The sequence below is a fragment of the Aquila chrysaetos genome, chromosome 2 (assembly GCF_900496995.4).
Source record: "Aquila chrysaetos chrysaetos chromosome 2, bAquChr1.4, whole genome shotgun sequence".
Taxonomy (NCBI): domain Eukaryota; kingdom Metazoa; phylum Chordata; class Aves; order Accipitriformes; family Accipitridae; genus Aquila; species Aquila chrysaetos.
Genome location: NC_044005.1, coordinates 40,932,991 through 40,952,077, shown reverse-complemented (window position 1 = coordinate 40,952,077; position 19,087 = coordinate 40,932,991). Strand labels below are relative to the sequence as shown.

Below are 19,087 nucleotides of genomic sequence, written 5' to 3'. Positions count from 1 at the left end.
ACAACGCGTTGCCTTGGTGCCAGAGACTTGAGGAGTTAGTCTGTCTGCTAATATTTTGAGTCCAGATGAGGATTTTATCAGCTATAGTCTCTGGAATGGCTTAATGAACTTTGAAGTGGTGATACATTTAGGAAAAAAGATAGATTGCATGCTACATACAGTGAGAGATGAAATTTAGTGGTGGGAATTTAGAAGATAATTTAAAAACACAGATCAAAACAAATATAGCTTGACTGCTAAGTCCTAAAAAATGGGGCTGCTGTTGGTTTTATTTCTGTAATGTCTGTCTACACTTTTTCCAGTGCAACTCTGTTGAATAATAGTGTGATTGCCAATAGGGGTGGTTCCAATAAAAGACACAGAGTAGTTGTAGCAGTAGAGTACAAAGGTATAAATAAACAATATGTTTTCACAGAGGAGGAAAATTACCCAGAGATCTAAGCTAGATGTGTATTTTTTAATCTTTTTACAAGTGATTTGGAAAAGAAGATGAAAAGTGGGGTGAGAAGTTTACTGAGAATGAAAAACTGTTTTGGGCAGTCAAAACAAGAGTTGACTGTGAAGAGTTGCAGAAGTTTTTCATGATAATGAGGGACCGGGTTGTAAAATGACAGATGAAATCTACTGTCGATAAATGCACAGTAATGCTTCTGGGGAAAAAAACCCACCCTAATTATACATGCATAATGAGGGGCTCTAAATCAGCCATCACTGCACAGGAAAATGATCTCGGCGTTGTCGCTAATTCTGAGAAAATGACAGGTCAAGGCTGAGCAGGTGTCAAAAAAGCAAGTAAAATGTTAGGAATTAGTAGGAGGGGAGAAAAAAAGGAGAAAGCAGAAAACATCATTATGCCCCTGCATAAATCTGTGGTGTGGTCCTGTGCTGGGTAGTGTTTGCAGCTTCTCCATGCGCCCACCCTCCTATCCCCACAGCCCAGCACACATCCAAAAAGCCTATAGGAGAGCCAGAAGAGGCACAGGGGACAGGCAGAAAGCATTGGCGCTACGGGGCAGCTTCCATGCGAGGAAAGAACAAATGCGCTGGGACTCATTGGCTGTCAAGAGAGATGGCAAACGAGAGACAGGTTTGCAGGTTTGCCAGGAACCAGCCGCCACAGCAAACAAGCTGCATCTCCAGCCTGAGACGTCCCAAAGCATCTGGCTTCCCGCAGCTGAGCGGACACAGCCCAGCTGTGGGGTGCACGCTCCATACGCACCTTGGTTCTCATATTTTTGGTCCCCAAGCTTCCTTTAGAGGTCATTGTTAGGGAAGGTTATTTTCCTAGCCAGCAAGATACTTTGGTTCTCACATCTTATATTAGCAGAGTTTATTTCTGTTCCTGGATATGTTTTCCTACCGCTTTAGTATATACCCCTACTGGGGGAAGAAAATCTATTTGACACTTTAACTGAAGTCCTTCTCGAGAAAGTTAGGCTGTGATTGAAGATTTCAGCATTTTTCTGGCACAAAAACTGTGTGAAACAATAAGAAGTCCAAACTCAGCACACCACAGCTAAGGTTGCGGGGGGGGGGGGGGCGCAAACCTAGCACTGCATAAGCAGAGGGTGAATGTCCCATCCACTTCTATGGGACCAGGATTTCACCTCTAAGAGCAGGGTCTTCCTAAGAAGTTGCAACAGTGATTGCAAAGACTGAAGGTGGCCTTTTGCAACAGTAGAAATTGATTTAATGGCTTTTTATTATGTGCTCCCAAAAGGCCCCAGTGCAACTATCTGTTTTGATACCACAATAGCTCACTGCTGTGCAGCCCCTGCTTTAGTGATCTTTTTTACATGCCCACCTTATTCCTGGGAAATAAGAATCCATAGGAATTGAAAGAGCCTCCTCCCCAAGGCTGCCTGCCTGTGCTGAACGGAAGAAAGACCCGTCAGTCTCGAGGAGAAGCTACGGAGAGCAAAAGTACCTCCCCGGCAGCCTGACCTTGGCAAGGAGACAGGGGACTCAACATTCGCGACAGGCGGCAGCTCCCTTTAATAAATATTTCACGGCAGAGAACGGCAGACTTGGGGAGAAAATGGAGGGCAGGGTTCAGCCTGTGACGCAAGGTGATGTGACCGGACCTTGTCTAGCAGGGCTGGAGGCCACCTAATTGGCATTCCCGCACCATGCTTATGAAGAGCATTCTGTAGTCCTCTGGGAATGCAAAAATAATTAAAAGGCCCCTCAGCATGCAGTGTTGCTAATGGGCTATTGCCTGCCATGTGATGTTTTTGTGCTCAATTAGAGCTGAGCAACACAGACTGCTAAAAATTCACATCTCCCTCCGAGAGACACCTGGGTGGACCAAGCCTCCTCTTCTGCCGCACGATGGCCCTTGCCGTGCATTGCCCTGCAGCTTTTGTGATAAGGAGCTGAAGGTAGAGGCGACAGCTAAGCTTCGCGCCGCAGAGTACACATCGCTCTATTTACTGTGCTGCAGACTGAGCTCTGGCACTGGGAGCCCGAGCGAGCGAAGACGGTCGGTTCAGAGCAGTCATACTAGCACACCCGGGCACCTCCACGGTGACCTTGAGCTGCAGAATGACTGTGCATATGGTGTGAAGCAAAGGCCCTGGATCTCTTCCAGGCAAGAGCTCGCTCGCGCATTGCATGTCTGTGTGGACTTCTGGCTTCTCCTAGCGCAGTGCGAGGCTTAGTCGGTGCCAGCTGCGTCTGCCTGGCAGAAGAGTTTCTCCAATACCCCCCCTTTCTCTGTGCAGATCCTCTACGAGATGATGCTGAGAGACCTATCAACACCTTTTGTGTTTTCTCAGGAGGGATTTGGCCACCTCAAGGCAATTTCTCTCTGCGATCTCAGATTTGCCTTCTGTCCAGGCACCTCTTTTATTTACCAGCTCTGCTGTGGAGGCTGCCTTGCCAGGTCTGTGTGCCTAACGCCTTGTGTCTGATGCTCTCGCAAGCCTCCATTCACTTTGCAAGCCGTCAGTGCTTCGTTTGGGCCAAAACAACAACTCGTCTCCGAGGTATGATCAGTTGAGTATTCATGGGCTAAACTTTAGGTAATTAGCATTGTTAATGTTCTCTGTGTGATATTACAGCTGTGGGCCTCATTAAAATGTTCTCCTGGGAGAAGCCAGGCGAAGAGTCAGGTGTCAGCTTTGCTTCATGTGGAAAATCCTGCCTGTTATTCTGAGAGAATTATTTGTTTAAACACAGGATTTACACACGACGGTGTATTTAATCCCCAGTGCTTCTGACAGTCTGAGAGGTGGGCTGAGCTGCTGGGCAGCATCTGGCGTGGCTCAGATGGCCGGCCCCTGCGGCAGCCTCCCTTCCAGGAGGATACCTGGCCAGAGGGAGGAACCCAGCAGCAAGGATCTCCATCTCTTCTGCCTAGGAAAGCCTCGGGCCGGTGGGTTCCTCCCCAAAACACAGACGGCAGCAGGCAGGAGCCCGCAGGCTGGTCTCCCCCGGTGCCCACGGTCTCACCCCGTCGGAAGGTCCTGTCAGGTCCTACCGGCCGCCTGGCCAGCCCCAGCCCCAGCAGCTGCCCGGAGCAGTGGGAGACTAATGAGTGCTTTTAAAAGAAAGGAGGAAGACAAGAGGCCACCTTCCTGTGGCATCACCAGCAGCAGTGCTGGTCATCCCAGCCTGCCTCTGTATTTTATACAAGGAGTGGGAGAGTCGAGCACTTTACCACCCTGGGCAGGGGAGTTATGCCCCAGTAAGAGACCTGGAGGAGTCCAGGGACCTCAGGGACTGGGCACGACACATCTGTGCTCTGCAGGAGGCTCTGCATTTGCTCTGCGACCTTCTTTAGTCCTTTCCCCCAGGCCTGCCAGCAGCCGGTTGGGCAATTATTTATGAACAAGAGTTGAGCTTCTTCAGCTGAAGGTGGTAGCTGTGGACAGATGTCAGTGCAACACATGGGCACGTACCAGCTGTTTGCAGGCTCGGAGCACAGGCAGGCAGAGATGCCCATTAACAGAGACAGAGATGTACAGAGATGCGTGCTGGCTCCAGACCTGGCCTGCCAGTAACTGCACAGACTTTAAAGCATAAATGCTGGTGCCGTCGTCATTTTTTTTAGCTTTTGTTAAATTTTTTAAAGTTTCACCCAGTATCGCTTATGGGGGTGCCTTCAGGGGAGCACGGAGAGCTGTGCTTGTGCCTGGGGAACGGCCACCTATGTCGCTAGCTTGAGTGCTCAGTCCCAGGCAAAGGCTTGTGTTTTGAGATGCCACACATGACTGTCATCTTGCCACCATCTGAAACCAATGGCTTCAACTTCTAGGTAAGTTTCTACAGCAACAGATTTCGTTGCTATTTCCCTTGGGTGCTTTGGCAGGCTGCTCAGATGAGTAATGACCATGTCTGAAAGTCTCTCCCTTCCTTTCCATTTTAGCTAGTTAAATGTCCTTGCTTCCCATGGGTCTTCTTTCTGCCAGTGGGAGTGGTAGGTAGGCGGCTGGAAGAGCAGAGAGATGGAGAGATGCAATGGAGGTATCGGGTTCCCGGTGCGAAGAGAAGTTGAGGGCCTGGGTGGGAACGAGGGATGGCAACGGGCGAGTAGGAGGAAGCCTAACAGGAAGGAAAGTGGGAGAGAAGAGGCTGCAGGATAGGGATGGGGATGGAAGATTACCTGGCTGCAGGGAGAGGATTTATACAGTGGGATGCTGCTTTGCATCAATTATGCAAATCACCTGTACGCGTTGTGCAATATTTTCGTGGGTTTGCTGTTGTGGTAGAGGAAGGCTGGCTGCTGCCGCCGCTGCCGCCACTATCAAAGGAAACTATGTCCTTCCCACAGCTCTGCTGACACCATCAGCTGTCAGCACCCAAACTCATATGCAAATGAACAGAACCGCCTTGATGTCTGCTGAGTTAGAAAAAAAACAACACACACACACACACAAAAACCCTTAAGGGGGAAGGGGAAATTGGGCTTTGTCTGGTGAAGACCTGTAGCTCAAAATCTTTCCCCAGCACCCCAGACAGTCCAGAGACTCACCCTCTAACACATCATTTTCAAGTTGCTGTGGCAGGGCAGAGTAAAAGCAAAGATCCCCATCTCTCTGGAAGCAAATGTGGTAATGGGGGTGTTAATGGCCATCTGTCTGTCTTACCAGCTTTATTTAATAGCTTCTGTTGCATTTCCTGCCTGGTTTTAGCCCAGCTTCCAAAGGAAAGAAGACTAGTGTTGTCATGAAATCATCTGCTTCCAGCTAATGCTTTCTAAACTCCTTGGTCATTTTAGCCAAGTATGATAAAACCATGTAGTTGTTAGGGTCTTATAAATTTTATGAAAACATATGGATGAGCAGGGAAGGGAGAGGGAGTGCAAAACATCTTGTTAGTCCCTTCTGAAGGAAAGGACGCAGTGTGACATTATACCATATTAAACACTAGGGACCGTGAGAGACAGATTATGAATGCCACAGCTGAATGGAAAATTGCAGTTGGAGCCTGCATCTTAAAGGCATTGGAGAATCCCATACAAAGCAATAGAAAACCATAGAAAATAATGTGTTGTTTCTTCTGCTGCTCATGGAGCATCATCTCGCATGCTGTGGTTGAAAGATAAAAATGTCTGTTGGAAATTTCACAGTGGACAGCACCAGGCCAAGAACACAGTAGGGTAAATGTAATTGCCTCGGTCAGCTCTTCTGGTAAACACCTCAGCTGGTTCATATCGGAGTACCTCCACTGAGTCTGCTATGCTGTTTTACACCTGCCGAAAGTCTGACCCATCAAATTTTGTGCTGAGGGAAGTGTTTTGTTCTTCTTTCACTAATAAAAGTGTAATACATCAGCAAAATTACCTGTTAGACCAGGCCCTACCTGTTCTTTTAGGAACATTTCACCAGAGCTAAATCCAGTCAACATCTCTGTTGTTCTGGACCTTCTCAGAGCTGGGAGGAGCCTGCAGCAGAGGAATGGCACAGCGTAAAGCTTAGGAGGATCCAGTTTTTCTCTTGGGCTTGTCCAAATATCCATAGTCCATCCATGTCCAAGCTTTCAGTGTTTCCAGAGGTGGCCTGCATTTCAGCAACAGGACTAGTGAAGAGAGGTGTCCTTCCTCAGGAGGAGTTGCGCACAGCACTCTCTGCCCTTGCGCCGCACAAACGGCCCTTGGAAAAATTTGACTCCTTCTGTAGCCAGGGCATGCAGCCAAGTCAAACTGCAAAACGTGGGTCCACATTTTGGCTGGTGCCTGGTCAGGGTATTCAGAGCAGAGCTTTACCTTGCCTTATGGGTTGGAGGCAAATAGCAGAATTCAGAGGCGGCAGCGCTTGCTGCAAAGCCTGTGCCATACCCAGCCCTTTGTACACCTGGAGCAGAAGCCATGGACAGAAATTCCACGTAAGAATGGGAATCACGTAAGAAAACCAATTTTGTTTCAGGAGAATTCAGAGCAGGTTTTTGTACGGTGGTAGAGGCCAGAACAGCGCGATATCGACTACTAACATCTTTACTAATAACGCTAACTTTGGAGAATCGCTGGGCACAGGGATTTTATCCAATTTAAATGTAGCTCTCCTGTGTTTCCTTTGCTGTGAACTTGCGTGGATGAAAGGAAGAATAATAACTATCTTGCAGACAAGCAGTTCCACGTACCGGAGATTAGCAGAGGCACCGGTGAGGCGCAGGGCTCCTGCCGGGTGCTGACATTCCTGTAGCGCTGAGCAGAGCCTGCATTCAAATTGTTCTGAGGAGAGCCGGCTCTTCTGCAGGGGCCATGCCACCAATGCGTCAGAGACCAGGCAAAGGGGTGCTCGTCACTCACAGCTCGCTGAGCGCAGGGGTGTCCGCTCGTTTTCTGCCTGACGGACTGGTGTGTGCGTCCTTTCCTCATGCTCCGGTGCACGTGTGCATTTCCGTGTGTATCTGTTTCAGGGCTGACATGTTCATCTGATGATACATATTTAAATAATGTAAATAATTGACATGCAATAAGGAAATGTGCTTTATCAAATGAAGCGAGACCAGGCAAGGCCCAGCATCAATTCATATTCATACACTGTGCATTTCCTCCCTGTTTAATCTGTGTTTTAAAGGAACCTGTCCCTACTGGGAATTCCACTGCCAGCCCTCACCGGCCTTGTTTTGTGCATAGTATGCCTTCAAAACTAATCCATCCTCAAAGCCAGAGGCTCATGTCAGCTTCATTTTGAGAGCGAGCATTTAATTTTTTGCTTGCTCCTGTCCTTTAAAAAAACCCCAACATTTAAGCTAATAAAGGGGAAAGAGCAGGGAGGCAGGGAGGGAGTAGAGAAACAGCAACCTGCCTCTCCATCCATCCATCCATCTATCCATCCCAGCTAAAGCCAGCATTTTATCACAAAGATGGATTTCTCCTTGCCCTCTCTCTACCCTGTGTTGACATTAGGACTCTGTGTAAGGCTCTTGAGGCCCATTTCTCCTGGGTTTAAATTCAATGCCCCTGCACTTCTTTCTTCTGCCTTTAAAAGTTTCTTCTCTCCTCTGCTTATTTTGTACTGGCAGCATAAAGTTTTGAATGACCAAACAGGGACTGTAATTTGTAGTGCCCGGTGATCCTGACGACAAGCTCCGGCTGAACAGTACAAATCTTCCCTAAATCCAGCTCGCCTTTGATCCAGCCGTGTGCGTACCCTTTTCAGTCTCTGTGCCTCCAAACGTTTGTGGCGTTCCTTCTTTGTTTTGGGGAATGTGTGGAGCAGCACTTTTATTAATTGTGTGCCGCAGCCTGCGAACAAATTAGCATGTGTGCACAAAGGTGCTTTCCTGGCCACCCTATCCGTGCAGCTACACTTAATTGGTGTGAGCGTGGCAAGGGAGAAGCTGTCAGGCAGGCACTGTGTTTAGCTTCCCTCTTTCTTCCCCTCTCACTCAGGAATTCAGCTACATTATTTTTGAATCAGAGTCTCCAGGCATCTTGCTTAATTTATGCTGCAACTTTCTCATCGTCCCCGGAAATGCAATTGGAAAGAAAAAATCCATGCGGAGGATCTTTAGTAGAGGGCGAGGGGAAGCTGCCGATGGCTATTATGCAGTGATACAATCAGCATGAAGAGTGGCTAGTGTCTCTGAACAAACAAGTTATCGGTAAAAAATGGCAGCTTTGATCAATTTGTGTTTTCATTTGTCTCCATGTGAGGCTGTAAGCCTTTAACTTCAAGTCCAGCCATTAAACTCAGGCTGCTCAAACTCAGGCTGCTTTTCCTTGAAAAAGGACTACGTGGAAAAAACTCTCTTCCCCTCCACCTCCCTGTTTCAGGCATTTAGGATTAGCACAGCATCTCTGAGCTTATGCCTGCTGCTTCTTCACCTCCTTCTGAGCCTGGGCATTTGTCTTTCTTTGGCTTGTACTGCTTTCCTGTTTTCACTCACATACAGACCACGAAGAACCTGCACGTCTTCAGTGTTTTTTCGGCGGGGTGGGCGGTGAATGCACTGCTGGCCAGGGAATACGCCCGGAGGAAACCTGCTGGAGCAAGACCCAAGCTCTCTGAAACTGCGTGAGGGAGCATTTTTGTGCACTTCGCCTTGGGTACTTGCAAAGCTGCAATCCGGAGGGGGAGCTTCTGCCACCGCACCGGGAACGTTCCCCCAGCATTTGCCGCCAAGGTTTGTGCCTCCTGCGGGGCCAAGGGGAGAAGTCTGCAGCCATCCCTCAGCCAGGGCGTCCCCCAGCACATCCCCAGCTGGAAATCCTGCCGCAGCAGGTGACCCTGGCATCCCACCCCTCACAGGGGAGCAGCTGGCGGGAGCAGAGCACAGCACCATCCTTTCCCAGCAGCAGTGTTTTTACTGAGTCGATGGCCCAGCAGCACTCGGTGGTCTGTAGGGCTGCAGGAGAAAGGAGAAATTAGCATGCATGTCCCCACGCCTCTTGGGCCCACAGCATCCAGGTCTCATAACTCTCCCTTTCTCTGTGCTGTCCTGATGCCTCTATTGTTTCTCATCAGCTCTCATTATGTTGATTTAACGTCTTCTGCCTTCCTGGGGCAGAAATAGCACTCGTCCTTCCCCTGCATCTTCAAGACAACGCTGTGCAGCTGCAGAAAGTCCTTGAGAGTGCATTAGTGGCAGCTCTGACCCACAACCATCTCTTACTTATCTGCTCCAGACATGAGATTGAATTCCCCAGTCCTACAGACTGTAATGAAAGGATGAATGGGAGACCAGGGTCGTTACCTGGGTAAAGCAGAGCTGTCATGCTCTCTGCAGAGGCACTGATTCAGCTCCCCCTTGGTGACCCCACTCAGGTATATTGTTGACAATTAGGAGAATTGGTTTTGGTACTGTCAGAACGGTGCCGGTTGCCTCTTTGGACCATGTGTAAATGAGCAGGATCTCCACAGGGCACAAAATCCCTGGGAGGTGCAAGACTTGGCTTCTCCATGCTGCCTGCTTTTCCAGTGCTGCATGTGTGCAAGGAGGTGTATACTGCCCAGGCACTCAGTAGAGGGAGAAACTGAGGCACACTATGGTGTGTCTCAAGATACGGTGCAAGAACGGCAGGTTTAGTTTGTGCTGAAATGACGCAAACGTGTGATTGTCCCAAGGCCATACTCTGTAATAGAGGATTCATTCAACACAAAGCTTTGGCTCACTTGGAATGAAGGACTTGCTCAAAGATATTGCTGGACTTAACGGCTCAACACCTCCTGTGGAGTTGTTCAAAAGGTAACAAGCTCATTTGAAACGTGGCCTGAGGCTTGCTTGGAAGCTAGCTCCAGGCTGAGAAGTCTGCTTTGCCCACCAACATCCTGGCCCAGTGCTGACTGCAGCCTTTCTCCACCTGAGCTGACCTGCTTGTAGGACAGCCCCAGGCTCCCTGCAAACCCAGGACCCCTGTGAAACATTCGTCAGTCCTAGACAGCCTGCAGCTGAGCCCAAGCTTAGCTTTGTGTCTTGCACGAACTGAAAAGCCAAATATATTTTCCTCGGTTTCACCGCACCTCCTGTTCTTAGTCTTTGCCTCTCATATGCCATGTCACTGCTGTTCGTTTTCTCCTAGGGACAAGTCAGGCAGGCAGTGGCATCTTGTCCTGCTGTTTCTGAACCCACCAAAGTCTTCAGTAGTTTTTTACAGAGGTGGTCCCAGCTCCTCTGGTTTGCAGTTTTGTGCACCAGCATCCCCTTTCCTGATTCAGGGCAGCCTGAGCCAGGATGGATGATTTTGTGCTGGTAGTTGGAAGCTGATGGGGAAGACAGTATAGGAGTTTCTGGGCTTTCCAGAAACAGTCACCACAGGGAATTTTGTGAGCGTAGAAGCTTGGACAGCCGGGGTCTCTGGCCTCAGACAAGAGCCACCCTGGTTCCCTGCCAGAAGCTCTTCCTCATCCCTCTCCTTTGGGTTTCTGCCTGCTCGAGGAGACAGGTGAGTCATGGTCTTGAGGAACTGGCACGCGCGCAGAGCCAGGGGAGACCAAGGGCAAGCAGACAATGATGGGAGGTGTCATGGGAATAGGTCAAAGACAGGAGGACAGAGAAAAGAGGGAGGAAAACTCAGACAGCCTTCTGCTGCAGTTTCCAGGGAAGGCAACCTTATTCTCAGCAGTGAAAAGGTTAATTCCCTTGACAACGTCTCCTCCTCCTTCCCAAAGTCTATCTCAGACATAATCAAAGTATTTAATTAATATTGCACTAGTCCAAATAAGTACAATCATCTTCCAGGAGTATTTACATGTCAGGCTATAATTAGCAGCCTCCTTGGCACGAGCCCACATGAGTTGACAGGTCACGGTTTCCATTACATACTACATTTTTCCATATCATCGCTCAGTCATGAGTGTCTATGAAATGAGTTAACCAGACTCAGCAAAGACGAGGGATTGAGTGAGCCATGGTGGCAACCAGAAGAGGAGCAAATGATTTTTCTTGTCAGGAACTTGCTGAGAACCATTAACACCTCAGTTAAATGACAACCCCCTAAATTATATTTTTTTTTGAAGTATGGTTTTCAAGTAATCTGAGAAGTGGAATTTCAAGATTTCTGTATTTCCTAGTGATGATGAACCATGTCTTCCCTGACTGAACTTCTTTCACCTACTGACGCGGATGGTAGCACTTTGTCCGTCCTACTGGAAGATGTCTCTTGCTCCAACAGAGGCAGATGGATGAAGGAGGTATGGCACTTAAACCCCCAAAATGTTCTTGAACATCTTTTCCCCCTAGACCTTGCTGTTAGCTGCTCAGACACAACAGGACACATAAGGAAGCACAATTAAGCTTCAGACCAGAAATGAACTTCTTCCTGTGGAGGAAAGTTATGTGGTTGTGATCAGAGCCTTTGGGAGGCTGAGTCCTTGAGCATCGCTGTCCCTGCTCTGCCCTTGCTGAGATTTTCCGGCTTGTCATGTCCCATGTATTGCAGCTATGTCCCATACCTTGCAGCCATGTCCCATACATTCTAGTCAGGCAATGGTTGGGCTATGCTAACGCTGCAACTGAGAAGCAACGGTAGAAAGGAACCCTTACACAACTTAAATACCAACAGTCCCCTTGGTCTGACCCCATAAAGTAAGGCTTAATTAACTTAAATAAATAACTTAAATAAACTTAAATAAATTAACTTCATTAAATTCTGCAACTGTAGTCAAGATGAGCTTCACAACATTGGTTTTTTCCCTCAGGAAAGACACCACCAGCATTACAGTGAAACTAGCTTAGAATTTTATTTACCTTTGCTATAACCTGTTGGTTTTTTTTTTCTTTTTTGGTAAAATTTCGGGGGGGGGGGGTTCCCTTATTTCAAGAAACTGTTGCTATAGATAACCTATATACAATCAAAGAAGTAACAGCTTCTATGGAGATGCCTTATTGTAAGTAGAAAAGCAGTACAGGTCATTAGAATAAATAAAGTTAAAATTTTCAGTGAGCAAGTCAGATAAATAGACATTTTCCTGCAGAAAGGGATTTTTTTTCGGTCAGAAAATGTTAATTCATCTACCCTGAAATTTTCCACAGAAATATGACAATACACTTGATAACAAACTCTTGTGAAACAAAACAGCAAACAAAACTGATTTAAAAAGCCATTTCAACTTGAAATGTTCCATTTTGATCATCTTTAATGTCACACTTTAAACAGCTTTCTCTTAATTATGTTAATGTCAAATTGAATCATCTAATAAAAAGTAAAGTTAGAATGAAATAATTTCCTTTTACCCAAGTCCAAGACTTGGATCAAAATGAAAGTCAATTTTTTTCCTAACTTAATTCAGAATTACTAGGCATTTTCTATTTCATTGCATTCTGCAGCAGAAGAATGTTTGAACCATGGAAGTCCCACCCTCAAGTGTAAAAACCCCCGTTTGCTACATAGTTCTTGGGAGCAATGATAGCACCTAAAAGATTCCTTGTGAAACCGTGAGATCTTTGCCTTGTCCCTGAAGGCACCCAATTGGCATTTGACAGATTTGTGACGGTGCAGTAAAAGGTACAGGAAATCTGCTGAGGACTGCAAGGTTTGATGCTGGAAAAACATGGAGTGTAGAAACAGAGGCTTTATTATTATTATTTCACTCAAAAAAAGTTATTCATAAATGTTCAAAATAGATACAGGCATAAATCTGGAAAAAATAGCAATGAGCAAATTCTCTCTCACCTTTTCTTTTACAAAACTGTTAGCATCCTTATTCGGTCGCTCAGATACGCATGTTGCGTATTTGCAAGAGCAGTTGAGTGGGCAGAGGCGCAGCGAGGTGGGCACCCACACAGAAGAAAGCCCTCCAGTCTCCCTGTGTGCTTTTTGACTTCCTTGCTGGAAATTCTGCTCTAGATAATGTACAAGGGTTTTGCAGAAATTACGTCTCTTGGTTTGATACCATGTTGACTCCTCATTTAACTGGGTTTCTGCTTGGATGTGAGCTCCAAAGATGCGTTTTCTGCATTGCTCCTCACTGGCCCACTCGGAAGACGACCCACGCTGCAGTTTGGGATGGAATGCAGAAGCAGTATGTTTTAAGGGGGAGGAGGGAGAAGGAAGGATGAAGCATTTAGAGTGCGTGCAGATTTCAAGCGGATGCCCTGCCTGGCTGCCACGAGGAGACAGGAACATTAATGCTGACCCCCACCGACAGGCTCCCTTGCAGCTGCAGCTGGACAAAGATGCTAACAAGGAAGAGTGCCTCCTTCGGCAAGGGAAAGCCAGTGAAAAACTAGCTGCTGCGACGGGTGAGGAAACATAAATCAGATGTTTTTACAGTGAAGTTTTCCTGCTGAGCCTCTTGCCTGGGCCTCCCCGATGCCTCACGCGTGGCTGCCACCGGTGCCCCCGTGCTGGCAGCAGTGGACTGCCCTTCACGCCTCAGAGCGTGCGGGGCTCTATTATGCACTCGCATGTCTCCCTCAAAATTGGCACCATCTGGACCACCACCTGAATGTCATTTTTTCTTGCACAGCATCTCACATGATTTGCCAGCTTGTGTTTGTGATTTGGAGGGGGTGTGTGTGAAAGGTGGTGAGATCTGGCACAGTTTTTTTTGCATAAGCAGTGCCGCTGACAGAACTTTTCTTTAGGATTTAATTGATCTCTGCACCTCTTTGGAAACCTGTGCCACTTATTCAGGGGACCTCCCTAAGTCCATGTCCCTCAACCTCCAACCAGGAGTAAGTGGAGTGCTGCGAGCCCTCTAAAGGTTAAACACATTGACCAGCCTAAAGACAACCTCAGAAATAATAAACAGCTTTTTGTTTGTAGTGCTTCTACAGGGAAGGGAAAGCATGCCGGGACAGGTCTTGGAGAGACCAGTCTGTGTTGGGTGGCTGGTGGTTCAGGTAGTGTAGGCACCCACCCAGCATCCCACGGATCAGCTCTCACTAACAACCTGCTCCAGGATGCTCAGGTGAAACAAATATTGCTCCACCATCTACAGTGCAGTTAAAGCTCTGTTTATACGAAAGTAACCACAATGAGAATCTTCTTTTTAGGGGTTTTCTGTATTCCAGGACACAGACTCCTAAATCAAATTTTGATTTCATAAATCTGACAAATCCAGGCGTTGGCCTGTTACTGTAGAGTATGTTCTTGTACCAGTGCTGCCTCTGCTACCAGCCAGTTGCTGTACGAATGGCACAGGACAGTTATGCAAAGGCCACCATTCATATAGGCTATACTGAAATGGCACCTACACACACTGTCCAGCTGTACAGCATCCAGTTATGACCTGTTTCTCTTTCTGGGATGAACAATAACAAGTACGTTGGGCCACAGGGAGTGAAATTATTTGCATATACCAGTAAAGCAGGGCAGACCATACGACATTTAATAATGAAACTTTTAAAATACTGAAGTTTTAATCATATTAAATATACTACTTCTTAACGGGAAGCTTGGAAAGGAAAGTTCAGTGCCTGCTGCCTTCACAGAGACCTTGAAGAAATGAGTTGGTTGCATCGCAACCAATAAATTACAACATTTCTAGTTAAAACCTCTTTGAAATCATGCTGCCTCACAGTGTATGCCAGCCAAACAAGGGTTTTAAATGTTTTAGCATATGCAGACGCAGAGTCTTGTCACTACATGTGCCATCACTAGTGAGCTAACCTGAAAGTCACACGTCTCTCCACCTTCCCTGGTACAAAAGACTGTGCAGTTGCCATCATTGTGGAAGCTCTGCAAACACACAGATATTTTCTAGATACCTGTGAGCACTGATCCTTAAGGACAAGGAGGTCTAGCTATTGCCTCACCAAAGAAGCCGATGGAGAGCCAGGAGCCATGGAGAGCAGCACCATCTCCAGGTAGGGAGTAGTCACGTGGTGACTGGGTGACACCTTCACTGGTATTAAGAGGAGTATTTGCCATTTTGGTTCTACCTAATGGTCAATGCGTTAAAAAGCGGGAGTGGCCAGTGTTGGCTCCCACTCAAGGAAGGAGAAAGCAGGTGTCTTGCTGGGGAGGGCTCATGAAAGAGCCTATAGAGGCTATATGCCTACTCTATAGACATACTGCCTATTCATATTTTCACTGCAACATGCAACTGCGGCAAATCCTCCAACAAGCCTAGGGTAAGGGAAACTTCAGGAAGACGTGTTGCGCCCACCACCGAGGAAATTCTTCACCATTCTCCATTCACCATTAACTCTGTAATTTTATCTGCTGCCTAACTTCTTTTTTTTTGAGTGTGAGGGTATCACATTGCCGCCTTCCTAACTGCCCAGGTCCATCCTGAGAGACGGGGGTCTGCTTACCTAATTTTTGGTTTTGGGAAACTGGTCACTCTAGGTCTACCGGCTCTGCTTCTCTCATTTTTCCAGCCAGTGAAGCTGTATCATCAGCTGTATCATCTGCATCCTCCACAGTTACAAACGAGCCAGGTCCACCATGCGACAGCCATGTAGCCTGGTGGCCTTCTGGTGCAGTGTCTGTAAAAGCTCTCCTAGTTTACAGCTAGAATATATATTTTTTTTAGAGACCAAGACAAAGAACATTTCCATTCCTAATTACAGGGAGGAGAAAGGGCTATGCTGCACCGTTCACAGCTGAGCACAGGTAAGTGGGGTAGGGCTGCAGGTCTGTACTAATCAAAGGATTTGCCATGTCCTTCTGGGAGCCAAGCAGGTCTAGGTCAGCCAGCAGAAGGTCTGCCAGGGAAGGGCCGTGGGCCTCAGCCTTTTATTTGAAACTTAACTTCATCACAATGTCAAGAGCTCAGCTGCTGGTTCAGCACAACCCTAATTAAAACTGTATCTCATGTCCCTTTAACGAATGGTGTAACAAATGGGAGTAGGCATTGATCACATACCAAAAGTCAGTTCATTTTGGCTGCTCCAGTAAAACATGAGCAGTACTTGCACATAACTTCCAAATAGCTCTCAGCCTGACACACAAATGGATTAAGACACAAACACAGAGTTAACTTCAAAGAAACTTAAGGAAAAACATGCTTTTGATCAAGTTGCTGGGAGAAGAGGTACTTTTCCTTCCAAAGCACCTGTCCTATGTTTGAGTAGAGGATGGATGCATGGATGGATGAATGAAATAAGACAAAAGAAATGACTGAAATCACTGACACATTGCTTGTTTTTAACAGAAGGAACTGGGTTGGTGTTTTTTTGGGGTTGGGTTTTTTTTTTTTCCCAGAAATAATCAACCACATCTTCCATGAAGTCCAGGGGGCCAACAATTGCTCTTTGCCTCCTAAAAATTGAGTCCTGGAATGGTGCCAACTCTCAGAGTAATAAAGTGCTAGCCAGTGGCAAGAAAATGCAGTTTGATTTATTGTATACCTTTAAAGTGAGTGGTAGGCCTTTTCTATGTACATTAAAAAAAGCAGCCTTTTAATTATGGATTGGTTATTTCTGGTAGCCTTGAGATACAATTATTATCTGTCCGAATGAAAAACCACCTGGGTGGCAAGGCTGGAATACAGGCTTGCTGGTTTTGCCCAAACAAGGAGACTCTAACAACTTTCATGGAAGTTTTAGCTGCATAAATACTGTAGGCACATACCCTGCAGCTGGATACAACCCTGTACATCCCCTGTGTCGAGAGCACAGCGAATGACACTGACTACAGTTTTTCAGCAAATAAATAATTATTTAGGCTTGGCTGTTTTCACACCCCTTTGCTTTCCAGGAATGGTCTGAGTTAGGACTTAGAGGAATGTTTCTGGAAACAGTCAAATTAAAACAAAAATCAGAGAAAGGTTGAGCAAACCTGACTGTAACGGTTGTGTCCATATTTTTGTATGGCAGAGACAATACCAGGTGACCTGCATGTCCAAGGAAAACTAAGCAAATCTCCTTGAATTTCAACTATCCAATGCCAGTAGCAACCGCCTTGTGAATGAGCTGCAGATCAAGAATTTCTCCAGGAATAACTCTCTGGCAAGTAAATATTTGGCAAGTATATTCAAATAGTGAATAAATCTTGGAGATACTGCAATCTACTTGTGGGCAATTTGTTAACACAAGAAGAGATGGAATTCGTCAAAGACATCTTTGCCCAGGAATGACAGGCTTATAGGCTAATAGAAACTAATTTTCCACCTCTAATATTGAGCACTATTTCTGCCTGGTATCACAGGCCTTGACACTTCTTTGGCATGTGATGTTGAAAACACCCAGTCGCAATTTGTGTTTGCTTTTAAATTTACAGTTTAGCCGAGGGGGTTCAGAAATGCTTCCTGTTGGGAGTGAATTCACCCCTCCGCTGGGCCCACACAGAGTCTGCACCGGGCTTTGAAGTTCCCTGTAAAAACCTCAAAGCAGCGCGGCTGCGAGGTGCAAGCAGTGCCTGTCCCCACCTGGCCCTGGAGGGAGGTGTGTCACCCAGTATGAGACCTCTCAGGATGTGGCTGGGGCAGAGACATGTTGCCTTCAGCGTGTTTGAGGTTAACACCTTGTGCTCTGCCTGCATTTTCAAGTCTCCCATCGTCACCGTTGTGTAGTGGTAATGAGCCTAGCATGGATGACGATATCCCCGCCTATGACAATCACAAATTGCGTCCCTGATTCAAGTGCGATCTTAGAGAAGAGATGCTGTATTCCAGGCCATTATCCAAGCATGCTGGAGAGGCAGGAGGTTATGGCCAAGATTTACATGCACAGGAGCTCTGCAGCCTCAGGGGAGCTGAGATGGTGGGAGGGCAGCAGGCCAGGAAGATCAAAGGACTTTCTGAGTCACCAGATCATCAACTGGGTCCTTGCCTCCAAGGATGGGGACAGAGAGAGAGTGGGAAGCGAGCTCGCTGGGACCTCTTTCTCAACCTCCTCTCCCATGGGGCTCTTCCATCAGCCTAAGTGGAGCACCTGCTTCTGCCCTGCTGAGATGAAGCCCTTTGAACCAGGTCAAACTCTGCTCCCGTTGCCGTACATATTGCCGGCAGAGACCCCACTGCAGCGGGTGCTCCTGTGGTCTGTCAGGAGAATGAGTAAATTGGATCAAGTGCACTCCCACACAAACGCTCAGCTGGGATGAGTCACTGGGAGCAGGCTGGTAATCTCAACAATGTCTCATGCCTGGCTGCAGTGTTAGTACAGCACTGAGGGGAGTACGTGTTATCTCCAGATAAGAGCACCTGCAGGGTATACTACAGGAGAAAACACATTTGCCTTATTTTGTGGGGAACTTGTGCATAGAAAGCCCTACTTGACTTTGAAAATACCTGCTTGAACAGATGTATGTATTGACCAAGCATGATGGTACAGTGTTGTATAAAGCTTTCTCTAACATGACTGCAGGATGGTTGTATTACATGCAAACAAAAAAGCTCTGTGGATATTACGCAAGCCCGGTTTATGGAAAAAAGATTCCAGGAGTGATCTAGGGGGTTTTAACACATTTTATTGGAGCTGTTTTCAAAAAGAACTTCACTCATTGCAGTCAGGTGCATTAGTTTCTGTGAGGACAAATGTACAGGGTTTTGAGAATGTCATGCATGTCACTAACAGAATTATTTTCTGATCCTACAGATATTACGGTTTTAAAGCCTTTGACGATCTGCTCTTCCTGGACTGGGCACAACTGCTGATTCTTCTTGCGGTGTTGGGTACGACCCCTTTCTGATGGGAGTCAGCTCTCCTTTTCAGCTACTGTGACAGAATTGAAAATGTGCCCAACAGGAAAGCTGGAGCGGGTTTGGCATTGACTCTGTCTCCCCTTGGCACTCTTGCTAGGGTAAATTTGCAACTGAAATTCCAAATTTGGCAAGAAAAGGAGGAACCATTTTCCTGGCAGCCCTCCATAGGCACTCAGGAGAGTGGATGGGGGGGTGGTAGCCACAGAACAGATGGCAGTGTGGGATGAAGGTAGGTAAAGTGGTCAAAGATGTGCAATAAATAGATTTAACAAATATGTTACACCACAACATGTGTGACACATGCGTGTAGTTTGCCACAAAGAGCATGATGCCAGGGCGATACCTCACTTACGCAAATGACTGGGTAATTGTGCCGTATGGATGAGCACAGCCCTTCTGTCTTCACATTATTATGTTTTTCCTGAGTGATCTTTTAAAGAAAGAGAAAGGCAGCAAAGTTGATAGCAATCTTTGAGAAACTGGCATATGAGAAGACCCTCAGCCGTTATAGTCTGAGATGGGGATAAGACTGAAAAGAGACATGATAGTCCACAAATATCTACGCTGTGTCACAATGGAGAGTGGATGTTGATGCAAAGTGCAAT

General features: G+C 46.9%; 1 protein-coding gene across 1 annotated transcript in view; it reads left to right on the top strand.

Moving 5' to 3' along the window:
- The window catches only part of DPF3 (double PHD fingers 3), a 198,047-nt gene extending 179,277 nt beyond the window's left edge, over positions 1-18,770 (top strand). The window contains exons 13-15 of the mRNA XM_041122017.1: positions 10,962-11,081; positions 12,607-16,792; positions 18,376-18,770. The gene's annotated coding sequence lies outside the window, so the exon portion shown is untranslated. The remainder of the gene's footprint in view (positions 1-10,961; positions 11,082-12,606; positions 16,793-18,375) is intronic.
- Positions 18,771-19,087: the final 317 nt, after the last annotated feature.